The sequence below is a fragment of the Microcaecilia unicolor genome, chromosome 1 (assembly GCF_901765095.1).
Source record: "Microcaecilia unicolor chromosome 1, aMicUni1.1, whole genome shotgun sequence".
Classification (NCBI taxonomy): domain Eukaryota; kingdom Metazoa; phylum Chordata; class Amphibia; order Gymnophiona; family Siphonopidae; genus Microcaecilia; species Microcaecilia unicolor.
Window position 1 is genome coordinate 737,656,060 of NC_044031.1, and position 12,451 is coordinate 737,668,510.

General features: G+C 43.4%; 1 protein-coding gene across 1 annotated transcript in view; it reads right to left on the reverse strand.

The window, feature by feature from the left end:
• Positions 1-4,490: 4,490 nt before the first annotated feature.
• Positions 4,491-12,451, reverse strand: part of RHCG (Rh family C glycoprotein) — a 110,272-nt gene continuing 102,311 nt past the window's right edge. The window contains exon 11 of the mRNA XM_030189693.1: positions 4,491-5,147. The gene's annotated coding sequence lies outside the window, so the exon portion shown is untranslated. The remainder of the gene's footprint in view (positions 5,148-12,451) is intronic.

A 12,451-nucleotide genomic window follows, 5' to 3' on the forward strand; every position in this document is an offset into this window, starting at 1 on the left:
GTGACCAGAAAAAACGTGCACAAAAATGAAACAGAGACACCCTCGCCCCCACTTAAGAAAGCCAAACTCTATAAGCAGGATAATACTGGTAAAAGAGAAACAAATATATTTTGTCCTGTACTCTGCTAAATAGAAAAACAGGAAAGATGTACATTTCTCAAAGTGAGCACACCCCAATTTTTAAAAAGTATTAAATAATATTTTGGGGGTTTTATGATTGTTGTCTGAGCTTTTTATTTATCTAATTGGACTGGTCCCAGCCTCTTTTTTACTTTCCTTTTGTCAGTCTTCTCCCAAATTATTTTCCAGGTTTGCCTTTCCATTTTTTCTCTCGCCTCTTGTCTTCTTTTCCTTTCCTTCTCTACATCTGTCTGCCACTGATCTCTTTTCATGTTTTTTTACCCATTTTCTCTTCTCTATATTTATATCTGCCCATTTGATTTTACCCTCATTCTCCCCTTCTCTCACTCTCTTCTTAGTCTCCTCCTTTTTAGCTCTCATAACCTACCAACTTTTCCCATCTCTCTCTCTCATCCCCTTTCCAGTACTCCCATTGCCCCCTCTGTCCCTATCCTTCCTTAGTTTCCTATCTCCCCCTCCTCCATCTTTCACCCTCTCCCTAGTCCTCCATTTCCATCCTCAGTTCTCATTCTCTTAACCCTCACCTACCCCCCACTGCCTCTCACACCCTCACCAGTCCAGCTCCATCCCTGTCTCTCTTTCCTTCCTTCACCTCCAGGCATAGGAGCCAACTTTTCAAAATTATTGGGGGTGCTAAACCCAATGAAAATAATCCCTCCCTGGACACATACAAGGAACTTTCTTAATATTTGGGGTGCTCAAGCACCCACAGAGTCGGCTCCAATGCCTCCAGGATAATTTAGGTGTCGGCACTTATACCAAATTAAATTTAGCCATGGGCAGTTATACCAAGCAAATTTGGTATAAATGCCGAAATGACATATAGGACTAGATTCTTTATATCACGTCTAAAAAATTGGCGCCGAAATGAAATACGCATACATTTCTGCACAGTTTATAGAATATGTTGTGTAATTTAGGCATATTTCATTTCGGCGCCAATTTTTTTTAGACGTGATACATAGAATCTAGTCCTATATATTGGTATTCTTGAATTGGTATTCTTGAGGCTCGTTGTGCTATTTTCTGCTGTGCTTTGTTCACTGCGCTTCCAATTCCCTCTTTCCTGTTGCTTTTATATTTTGTAAGCATGTAAATCCGCAGTGTGTAAATGACAAATGGCTTCAGTTTTGCTGTCTCGTAGAAAGAAATGGGTTGTTTTTATCAAGTTTACATATAAAAACGCTGACCACGGCTCTCCTACTGACTACTAATAAATGAACACTTGACCACACTCGTGCCAGGACTGGAAAAACATTATCTGTCAGTCTGAAAGAACCACTGGAAAGCGGAGAAAAAGCCAAAAGACTCTTTCAAATTCTCTTTATGCCAATACATCCAATTTTTATCCCACTGAACAAAAAGGACACAATTGGGTCGATATTTAAATGCCACAGTGAGTATTTTTTTTTAAACATTAGCCCTGTTGTTTATTATTTATTGATTGATTTAAATCTATTCCATATATTCAGAGCTGCTGCTGGCTATGTGGATATAGCAATATTCAGCTGCTCTCTGCACTATTTGGTTTAAGTTAGGACAGGCTTTTTGCTGACCTAAACTAAACCTCAAAGATTTATGGAGAGAAGCTGAATATCTGTAGAGTTAGATAGCTCACACTTCGCCTTCACTCTGCCGCAAAGCTCACCAGAATAGTGCTGAGCCAGTCTGTAAGAAGTGCTACCCCCACCATCCCCCTTCCCACTCTCCAGGCCTACCTTACATCCCAGTGGTGGTCTAGTGGTTAGTCGGTGCAAGAGCAATCCTCATTCACTCCTGCCCATCTGTGTCCACAGTCAAAATGACTGCCATGACTTCTAGTGTCAGTCTTGCAAGATGGTTGCTGGAGGTCATGGCAGCCATTTTGAGATTGGAGCCGGCCTATATAACTGTAGTAGGCAGTCCCAGTGTATGCTCAGAAAGTGATAGGAACCTCTACTTAAACCGTTTTTAAGAACTGATGACTAACTTGTTAAGAGGAATCTATTTATTGCAATTCCTAGAACTGGTCCATTCTCTTCAATCCTGTTCTCCTTATTGAACCAATTTTGATGAGTAATTGCAGAATATTTGAAAAAAAAAAAAAAAAAAAAACTACTTTATGTTATATTATTTGCTTTGAACCAGGGTCAGAACCGGTAATCACTGGGAGGCCGTAAGCAGCTTCTCACACGCTTTCCTTTTCTCCACTCTCACAAATGACTCAGGTAATGTCACACTGTTGCTCTGAACCAAATGTTTATGAAACCAGTTCCTTGGACAAAACAAATACAATATGGCAGAGGCAGACACAAGACAAAGGCAACAAATAGCAAAAAAAAAAAAAAAATTTACAGTGCCCCTGGTGGTTTGTTTCCTCCACTGCAAATCCCAGAGAAAGTTCAACTTTCCCCCTCTTCAACCCTACTACTGATAGTAGTAGGTAATTAACACAGTTCACTGCAATCTCCACTTAACAGTTCTGGTTACTGATGCGATGAGACTCAGGAACCCTGAGACTCTAATGCAGGTCCTTGAAATCCAGATCAGCTGAAATGTACTTGAATCCGTAGGAAACGTGTAGATTCAGATGGTAACATTTCCTTCAGCCCATAGATGTTCTTGGACCACCAATACATGGTAAAGGTCCAGGACATCTTGTATGAAAACACGTATGTAACCAGTCTCTCCTTTCTCCTTAGCTTCTCAGAAGGGGTAAAGAGGGTTTCCACGTTCCATCAGGCATCCAGACAGAACAGATGCTGAAGCAACTTCTCTGTCCTGTGTACTCCACAGTTATTCTTGACCTCTTAATACCAGCTAAAGTAGCATGATGCAAAGGTTCGTGATCATGCTGAGTCTAGATAGCTAAGGGGTATGTTTACTAAGGTGCGTTAGCATTTTTAACGTGCCTGTAAATTTAAGGCACGTTAAACGCTAATGTGCCTATACATTCCTATGGGCTTGTTAGCTTTTAATGTGCGTACACCATTTATGCATGTTAAAAATGCTAACACGCCCATAGTGTCGCTTATTAAACATAGGCGTAAGTTTTTACGCTGAAGGGTGGGGAGGCAAAGAGCCAATTCTGAGTTATGGTAAAATTTTACATTGGAATCTGGGTGTCTTGATGCCATTATACAATAGGCTTTTAGCATGCAGCACTGGGGCACCTAAAGGAGGTATCCACTTATAGAATTGATCGAATAGTGTGTAAATTCAAGGAAGGCATGCACATGGGCGAAGCATGGGAAGGCAATGGGTGGGGCTCACACTTATGCATTCTACTTATAAAATAATGCAAGTTATGTGTTTCCCTGCTACATTTAGGCACCTGAAGTTATTCCAGTCTATGCCTGGTGTGACTGTAAATATAAGACATGCTGAGACTGCGTTATACTACCATCCTGTAACAAAATCTGAGTGCCCACATGCCATTATAGAAATAGTGTCTAACAGCGTTTTCTTGGGGCACCTAACTGGAGGCCTCCACTTATAGAATTGCCAGGGAAAATGGAAAACTTTATACACTAGCACTATCCATTTACCCCCGGATTCTATATATGACACCTAGATTCCGCGTGGAGATACACGCGTAACTTAATTGGTGAAACAAGGTAATCAGCGTTTTAACAGCACCTAACAAGCAATAACGAGCATTAATTGGCAATAATGACAATTTATGCGTGGGAATAGCTAAGCGTATTCTATAAAGAACTGCGCCTTAATTGCAAAGTGTGCAGTTCAAAATAAATGTGCATAGCCTAAAAGAGGCATGCTTATGGGCGTATTTATAGGCATTTCATGGGCATTCCAAAATTTCTGCACGTATTTATAGAACAGGGGTCAGTTCACCTAAATCTACGTGCATAGATTTACACCAGATTTTTATTGGCATAAATGGATGCACATAGATTTGGGCGCTACAGAATCGACTAAGTGTATTCTATACACTGCGCCTAAATTTTATGGAATACGCTTAGTTCCATGTGGATTTTTTAGGTGCAATATATAGAATCTGGCTCTTAGGGGTGAATTCTATATATGGTGCACCATTCTATAAGCCATGCTTAAAGTTAGGTGTGGTTTATAGAATAGTGCGTACACTCAGATGTCACGCCTAATTTTAGGTGCGGCCATTTGCACCAACTGAATTAGGCACATTTCCCCATTACTGTATAACTGCGCGCATTAATCTTAGGGATCCCCCAGTTCTGCCTATCACCCTCCCATTTCTGTGCCCCCTTTTTGAACTTGCGCCCAAATTTATACACGTATATTCCAATTAAATCTAATTAGTGCCAATAGTTGCTTGTTTAACAAGCTAATTATCGGTGCCAATTAGCTCATTATTCAATTAAATTGCACATGCAAATTGGGCAAGTGCTCAAATTTGTGCACGCAAATTTTAGCGACTTTTATAGAATTAGGAGGCTAACGGCTGAACATCGGTGGACAGTGTATTTATACATTTACCGGTGGTTGGTAAATCTTTTGAAAATTCCCCTCATCCTTTGTAAGCCCTGAGAACTCTTAGTCTTAATTATTGTGTCAGCTCAATCAATAAAATATAATTTTATAGCATTAATAATATAAAATACATTTATTCACAAATATATATATTGCAAAAAAAAAGAGTCATAAAGTTGCTAGAAATACTGCCGTTGCAAAATCAGATATATATGCATACTTTTCAGGACGTCCCAAAAACAGTCTGAATAAAAGCCCCTAAATGTTAGGTAGGAAAGCGTTTTTTTGTTCTCTGCTGAAGATTAATAGCTTTATCGCATCGTTTATTATTTCTGGTTGCTTTTCGCTCTGTGCTGTGCTGGCATGTGCTTCGTTCTGGGTAACAGAGGAAAAACAACAAGGATCTGATTAGTCATTTTAGAAGAAGGATTCTGGAGGTTTAGCAGCTCCCAAGGTTCTCTACGGTCAACTCCCTTAATTCTGAATTAAACAGGTTTCCCGTGTCATGATCCAGAGACTGGGGATGAATCATTGTACTGACTGCTGCTGCCAGAAACCTAGAAGAAGCACAAAAAAGGCACTCGTTATCTGCCAAATAGGATATATTTATTCTGTCTGTCTGCTCTTGACCACAGGGAATAGAATCCACCCTTGCTATTTCAAAACCACAGGCTGACTGTTCATTTAACTGAAGCTTCTATATAAATAAAAACATTTATTTGATAAGAAAATGTATTAAATATCTTGTCGAGATTTCTCTCTGCTGTTCCCCCCCCCCCCTCCCCACACCCAAACCTCAGCTTCTTCATTGGCAGAGGGCAAGAGGGGAAGTCTTCATTCCTGAGCCCCTCAGTGTCATGGGTCCATCAGCAGGAGTCATTCACATAGTGACACCTGTCTTCCCTCTCACTCTCTGGAGTGTGTCAGGTCCTGTCAGGTCACTGAAATGGGAGTTTCCTGCGCAACAGTGCATAAAAGTGTGCTTGAGCCCTGGAACAAGGCTCAATTTTTTTGCAGATGGTACATAGAGGGGGTAATTCTATAAAGAAGGTGTTAACATTTACGTGGCAAATATGCATGTAAATAACCAGAATACTGGCATATACATGTGTTTGTGTACACATACACTAAAACCACTGCCAGAGGTGACTTCCTATACCACTGTACTGAACGTTGAAGAATAACAGGAGATTCTATATGTAGAGTATTGGTTTACTGAGCTAGAACATTTGATATCTAGATGTCATATATGCAATAGAGGAAAAAGGGCCTTGAGAAGCCCCCAGCTCAATTTTGGCTTCGGGGGCTGGACTGCTTCATCATTGGTCTTTCCCTGATTCACCAGTGTGGAAATGAAAACACAGACCACTAAACCCTGAGGCAGGTCATCGAAACGCTGGCCATCACAGGTCGTGGTCGGAGCCCAAGGTGTAGGAAGGACCCGGATGAAGAAGCAACAAACAAGTTGAGACAAGCTTAGAAGTAACAGATAAAGCTAAGTAATCTGATGCATTGAAAAGTCAATATTTATAAACAAGTAAAAGTAAGATCATTTTGAAATTGAATGAAAAATAAAATAAAGAGGTTTTTGGCCAATGATGAAGCAGTCCAGCCCCCAAAGCTAAAATTGAGCTGGGGGCTTCTCCAGTGGCGTAGCCAAGGGTGGGCCCGGGCCCACCCACTTTGGGCTTAGGCCCACCCAGTAGCAGCATACCTATGATGTGGCTGGCAGGGATTCCCGAGCCTCACCAGCTGAAAACTCCCAACAAGTGTCCCTCCTGCATACCTTATACATAACAGATCTTCGCCTGCAGAGAGCAGAGACTGATACATACTGCTCGCACCAGCCTCAAAGCCTTTTCTGTGATGTATTCCTGCCTATGCAGAAACAGGAAGTTGCATCAGAGGGAAGGCTGTGGGGCCAACATGCAGTGTGTATTAGTTGCTGTTCGCTGCCGGTAAAAATCTGCTATTTAAAAGGTATGCGGAGGAGGGGGAAGTTTGCGAGATCATATGGCATGCAGGCAAGAGAGGGAGAGACCAAATCACTTGTGGAACAGGGCGGAGTTGTTCTGCCCACCCATCTTGGGCACAGGCCCACCCAAAATTGGGTGTCTGGCTACGCCCCTGGGCTTCTCGAGGCCTTTTTCCCTCTATTACATATATGACATCTAGATATCAAATGTTCTAGCTCAGTAAACCAATACTCTACATATAGAATCTCCTGTTATTCTTAAATGTTTGTGTACACATAGACATGCAAAAATCTTGAAACGCACTGCTCTATAACTATGTACGTATCTTTGATAATGCATAGTTTGAAGGTTGGCATACACGTGGGTAGAGGGCACAGTTATCTCCCAGAATCTATATAATGTGACTTGAGTTATGCGGACAAATCAGATTGTATTCTGATTAGCGCATGCAACTTAATTATCTTAACAAGTCAATCAGTGCCGGTAATTGCCATGTAGCAAGCAATTTTTGACGCTAATTGGCTTTAATTAGAATTTATGCACACAACTTGCTAAGCGTATTCTGTAAAGTGATGCGGGTAAATTCTAATGCATGCCGCTGAAAAGAAGGCATGGTCATAAGCATGGAATGAGTGGTTCGTGGGTGTTTCTAAAAATTGTGCACGCTGTTATAGAATACACATGCTCCGAAACTAAGTTAGTCGCCGGCATTTACACCATGTTTTACTTGATTTTAAATTCCCGTGACTAGATTTAGTCCTGCAGATAGGCCCTAGGCATAATCTATAAGCCGCGCCTAACTTTAGGCATAGTTTATAGAATACGCCTAGGTGTATTTTTTTTTCGGTGCCGATTTTTAAGGTGCAATATATAGACTTTAGCCCTATATGTGTAACTTATAGAACACTTTCAGTTGCGTGCATGTCTCCAGAATCTAATCATAAGCATTTACAACAGCTCTATGGCTGGCGTAAGTGCTTGCACCTAAAGTAGGTGCCTACTTCCTTCAAAGAATAGGCTCCAATTAGGCACCCCTTTACAGAATTACCCTCACAGGGTCACCTTCTATAAATGGTGCTCAGAAACAGACTCTGGAAAACATCAGCCCTAAGTACAATCCTATAAAAGGTGTGCGCCATATCTAGAATCGTGCTTAGTGCTAATTCCCATGCTTTATTTATTTATTTATTTGTTACATTTGTACCCCCCCACTTTCCCACCTATTTGCAGGCTCAATGCGCTTACATGGTACCGTAGAGGCATTTGCCAATTCGGTTGATAAATACAAAGTTATATTGTGGTCAAATGAGGTAGGTGTGACTTAGGGTCGAAGGGAATGAAGATTGTAAATAGTCCAGTACGATCATTGGTTGTGCTGTGTTGCTGGGTGTGGGGATTTACGTTGGATCGGTGGGCTAGGCCTTTTTGAAGAGGTTGGTTTTTAGTGATTTCCTGAAGTTTAGGTGGTCATGGATTGTTTTCCCTGCTTTTGGGAGTCCATTCCATAGTTGTGCGCTTATGTAGGAGAAGCTGGATGCGTAAGTTGTTATGTATTTAAGTCCTTTGCAATTTGGGTAATGTAGGTTTAGGTATGATCATGATGATCCGATTCTGTTGCTGGTTTATTTATTTATTGCATTTGTATCCCGCATTTTCCCCACCTATTTGCAGGCTCAATGTGGCTTACAGAGTTTTGTTATGACATAGTCATTCCAGGATATCAGATACAATTGGTAATGTATAAAGCTTAAGTACATGTACAAGCTTAAGTAAGGAAAGAAAGAAGGAAAGTGTAAGGCAGGTTAGTCTAGAAGGTGGACTTTCATAATTGGGTGGGTTGGTGAGGTGGTTTTGTAGGCTATGAGGTCTATCATGTATCCTGGGACTACGCCGTAAATAATTTTGTGGACCAAGGTGCAGATTTTGAAGATGATCCGTTCTTTGATTGGGAGCCAGTGCAGCTTTTCTCGAAGTGGTTTAGGCACCAGCCTTATGCCTGCTGAAAAATGGTGTAAATGCTGGTGGCCATGTTGTGCACGGAGGTCCAGTATTCTGCAACAATGTACACATCTTTTCAGAATGCCCCAACACATCCATGCCCCTCCAATGGCCACGACCCTTTTGAGTTGCGCCCAATAAGATTTGGACACCTTACATTATAGAATAGTGAGCAGTCAGATGAGAGTGCAAATCCTAATTGGTGCCAATTAGCATCAAGAATTGGTTGTCAGTGGTCAATTATTGCTTGTTATCAGCTAGTTAGCCAATTAAGGGGTCCTTTTACTAAGGTGTGGGATAGAAATGCACTAAAAATAAATAAATAAATAAATAAATAAGGTGTGCTGAAAAATGGCCTGAGCCAATGTTGGCATGGGTTTTGGATGTGTGCAGATTCATTTTTCAGTGTGCCTGTAAAAGACGCTTCTTTTTTAAAATTTTTGCCGAAATTGGACGTGCGGCAAAATGAAACTTGGCATGCGTCCATTTTGGGTCTGAGACCTTATCGCCAGCCATTGACTTAGCAGTAAGGTCTCACGCGTTAACCGTGCGGTAATGACCTATGTGTGTAGAAAGCCACTCGATGCATGTTTGAAAATAAAAAACTTTCGGAACACACGTAGCGGACACACGTCAAAAATGAAATTACTGCAAGAGCCATGCGGTAGCTGGGCGGTAACTCCAAATTGGTGCGTGTTGGGCGCACGTAGGCACCTACAAGGATTAGTATAAGGGCGCATCTCTGGATCATGCCCAAATTTGGGCACCATATATAGAATCTGGGGGACAATGTGCAAGGATTACTTAAATGAAGCTATGTGATTGGATAGAAAGCATTGTCATCTATCCAGCTGATTTTCGAAAGAGAAGGGCGGTCATATTCCGACCCAAATTGGGAGATGGCCGCCCTTCTCCCGTGGGCGCCCAAATCGGTATAATTGAAAGCCAATTTTGGGCGCCCCAACTGCAGTCCATCGCAGAGACGAACAAAGTTCCCAGGGGAGTGTCGGAAGGGTAGTGAAGGCGGGACAGGGGCGTGCCTAAGAGATGGCCGCCTTGGTCGATAATGGAAAAAAGAAGGGCGGCCGTAGCAAAAATTTGGTCCGGTTTTTTTTGGACCCTTTTTTTTCACGACCAAGTCCCAAAAAAGTGCCCGAACTGCCCAGATGACCACCGGAGGGAATCGTGGATGACCTCCCCTGACTCCCCCACTGGTCACTAACCCCCTCCCACCCAAAGAAAAACAACTTTAAAAACTTTTTTTTCCAGCCTGTATGCCAGCCTCAAATGTCATACCCAGCTCCATCACAGCAGTATGCAGGTCCCTGGAGCAGTTTTTAGTGGGTGCAGTGCACTTCAGGCAGGTGGACCCAGGCCCAATCCCCCCCTACCTGTTACACTTGTGGTGGTAAATGGAAGCCCTCCAACCCCCCCCCCCCCAAACCCACTGTACCCACATGTAGGTGCCCCCCTTCACCCATAAATGCTCTGGTAATGGTGTAGAGTTGTGGGGAGTGGGTTTTGGGGAGGATTTGGGGGGGGCTCAGCACCCAAGGTAAGGGAGCTATGCACCTGGGAGGTATTTTAATGTTTTGAAAAGTGCCCCCTAGGGTGCTCGGTTGGTGTCCTGGCATGTGAGGGGGACCAGTGCACTACGAATCCTGGCCCCTCCCAAGACCAAATGCCTTGGATGTGTTCATTTTTGAGATGGCTGCCTTCGGTTTCCATTATCGCCAAAAACCGAGGCCAGCCATCTCAAATCCGCCCAAATCCTAGGCATTTGGCCGGCCCCAACTGTATTATCGAAAGAAAAGATGACCGCCCATCTTTTTCGATAATACGGTTGGGACCGCCCCTTCTCGTAGCCGTTCCTGGAGATGGGCGCCCCCATTCGATTATCCCCCTCTATGTCAACTGGAATCCAAGTGGGCTTTTGGGTTAGTTTTCCCAGGTCATGGACTCCCTGTCTTGCCAAATATGAGCACAGTAGGGTGAAAACTATATTCAGTGGGAATGTGACCCGGCTCTCAAATTTTGTGTAATGAAGGAAAGAAGGGGAAGAGGTGAGTAGATCTTGACCTGAAAAGCAGCTGAAAGGGCGTTCAAATGTTCGTAATGTGCCGAAAAGCTTTGACTATATGGGAGAACAAAACATCCTGGTTTGAATCAGTTCTCAACCATCTAGTCTATCCTTAACAAACATCCAAATAAAACAGAGCTTGTGAACCTCAACAAGGTGAACACCATATTGCCCCGCCTCAGAAGAGAGATCAGGCAAGAAGGAAGCAATTGAAATTGTGTTTTGTTTTTTTTAAAATACACGAAGCAAAGAGTAGGAAAAGTAGGCTCTTCCAAAAAAACCGGAGAAGACGTGTGTAGAGAATCAAACCTTTATTCCAATAAAAAACTGACACACTTGACTCGACACAATCAATTGATTGAAGTGGCAGATTGTAGCGACTATCGCACACCATGGAAACGATCCCTGGGAGAGGATTCGGACAGGGCCGCCGAGAGCCAGCTGGGCCCGGGACAAGGCCACCCCCGGGCCCCCCCCCCCACCCAAGGTTGAGGTCGTCGTCGTCACTGGGCCCCCCCACCCGAGGTCGCCGGGCCCACCCACCCGCTACCAGGCCGGGCCCTGAACTAACCTTAAACGCCTCCTTTCACCACCTTCGCAGCAAGCAGCAGCAGGGCAGACTTCTCCTTCCTTCCGTGCCCCGCCCTCGTGGACGTTACGTCAGGCGAGGGCGGGACACGGAAGGAAGGAGTGGCCCGCCCCGCTGCTGCTTGCTGCGAAGGTGGTGAAAGGAGGCGTTTAAGGTTAGTTCCGGGAGTGACGGAGGGCGGGCGGGCCGGACTGTGGTGGCGCCGGGCCCCATCTGGAGGCCCGGGCCCGGGGACTTTTGTCCCCCCTGTCCCCCCTCTCGGCGGCCCTGGATTCGGAAGATAGCCATATCTGACATAACATCACAGATAATTCAATTGACCCCATCAGCTGTATTTCATAAGACTCCTGATGAAGGCGCTTTTTAGCGCCGAAACACAGCTGTGTCGAGTCAAGTGTGTCAGTTTTTTATTGGAATAAAGGTTTGATTCTCTACACATGTCTTCTCCGGTTTTTTGGAACAGCCTACTTTTCCTACTCTTTGCTTCGTGCATTTCTCTGCGTAGGATCCTAGTGTACCTCCACCCTTGTGGTGGTTTTTCCCTACCTGTTTTTTTTTTAAATACCAACCATGGTGGTTAAAAAAAATCTGGACATTTGAGGTCCATTCCCTAGACAGTGAGTAACAACTACTGACATTATCCAGTCAGTGGCAATATTCAGCCCACTATCTGGATAACTTAGGAGGTGACCAAAACATCTGGATGTTATCCAGATAGCAGAGTTACTCTCATCCCTATTTGGATAGTTCCTGGGACTGCTCATGTGCCTTCTACAGACCACCCTGACACTATCTGGATAATGACCAATCGTACAGCCAAGCTCTCAAATTCAATATGAAAATTCCTTTTCTATCCCATTTACTCCTTGTTCATTTGTCCTATCACATACCTCCTTTGTTGATTCTGATACTACAGATTGTATTCTCTTGTTACTCTGTAAGCCGCATTGAGCCTGTGATGAGCGGGAAAGCATGGGGTACAAATGTAATAAATAAATAAATAAATATAAAAAATCCAACCTCGCAGCCTAAAAGCTGCAAACACACTAGTAGTAGTTTTAATACACAAGATGTGACCCAGACTGGGTCACATCGTGTGTATTAAAACTACTTGTGTGTTTGCAGCTTTTAGGCTGTGAGGTTGGACTATCTGGATAATGCCAGAGTGATCAGTAATGATTTTCACTGCTGAAAATCACTGGACCCGGCCAGTGGTAT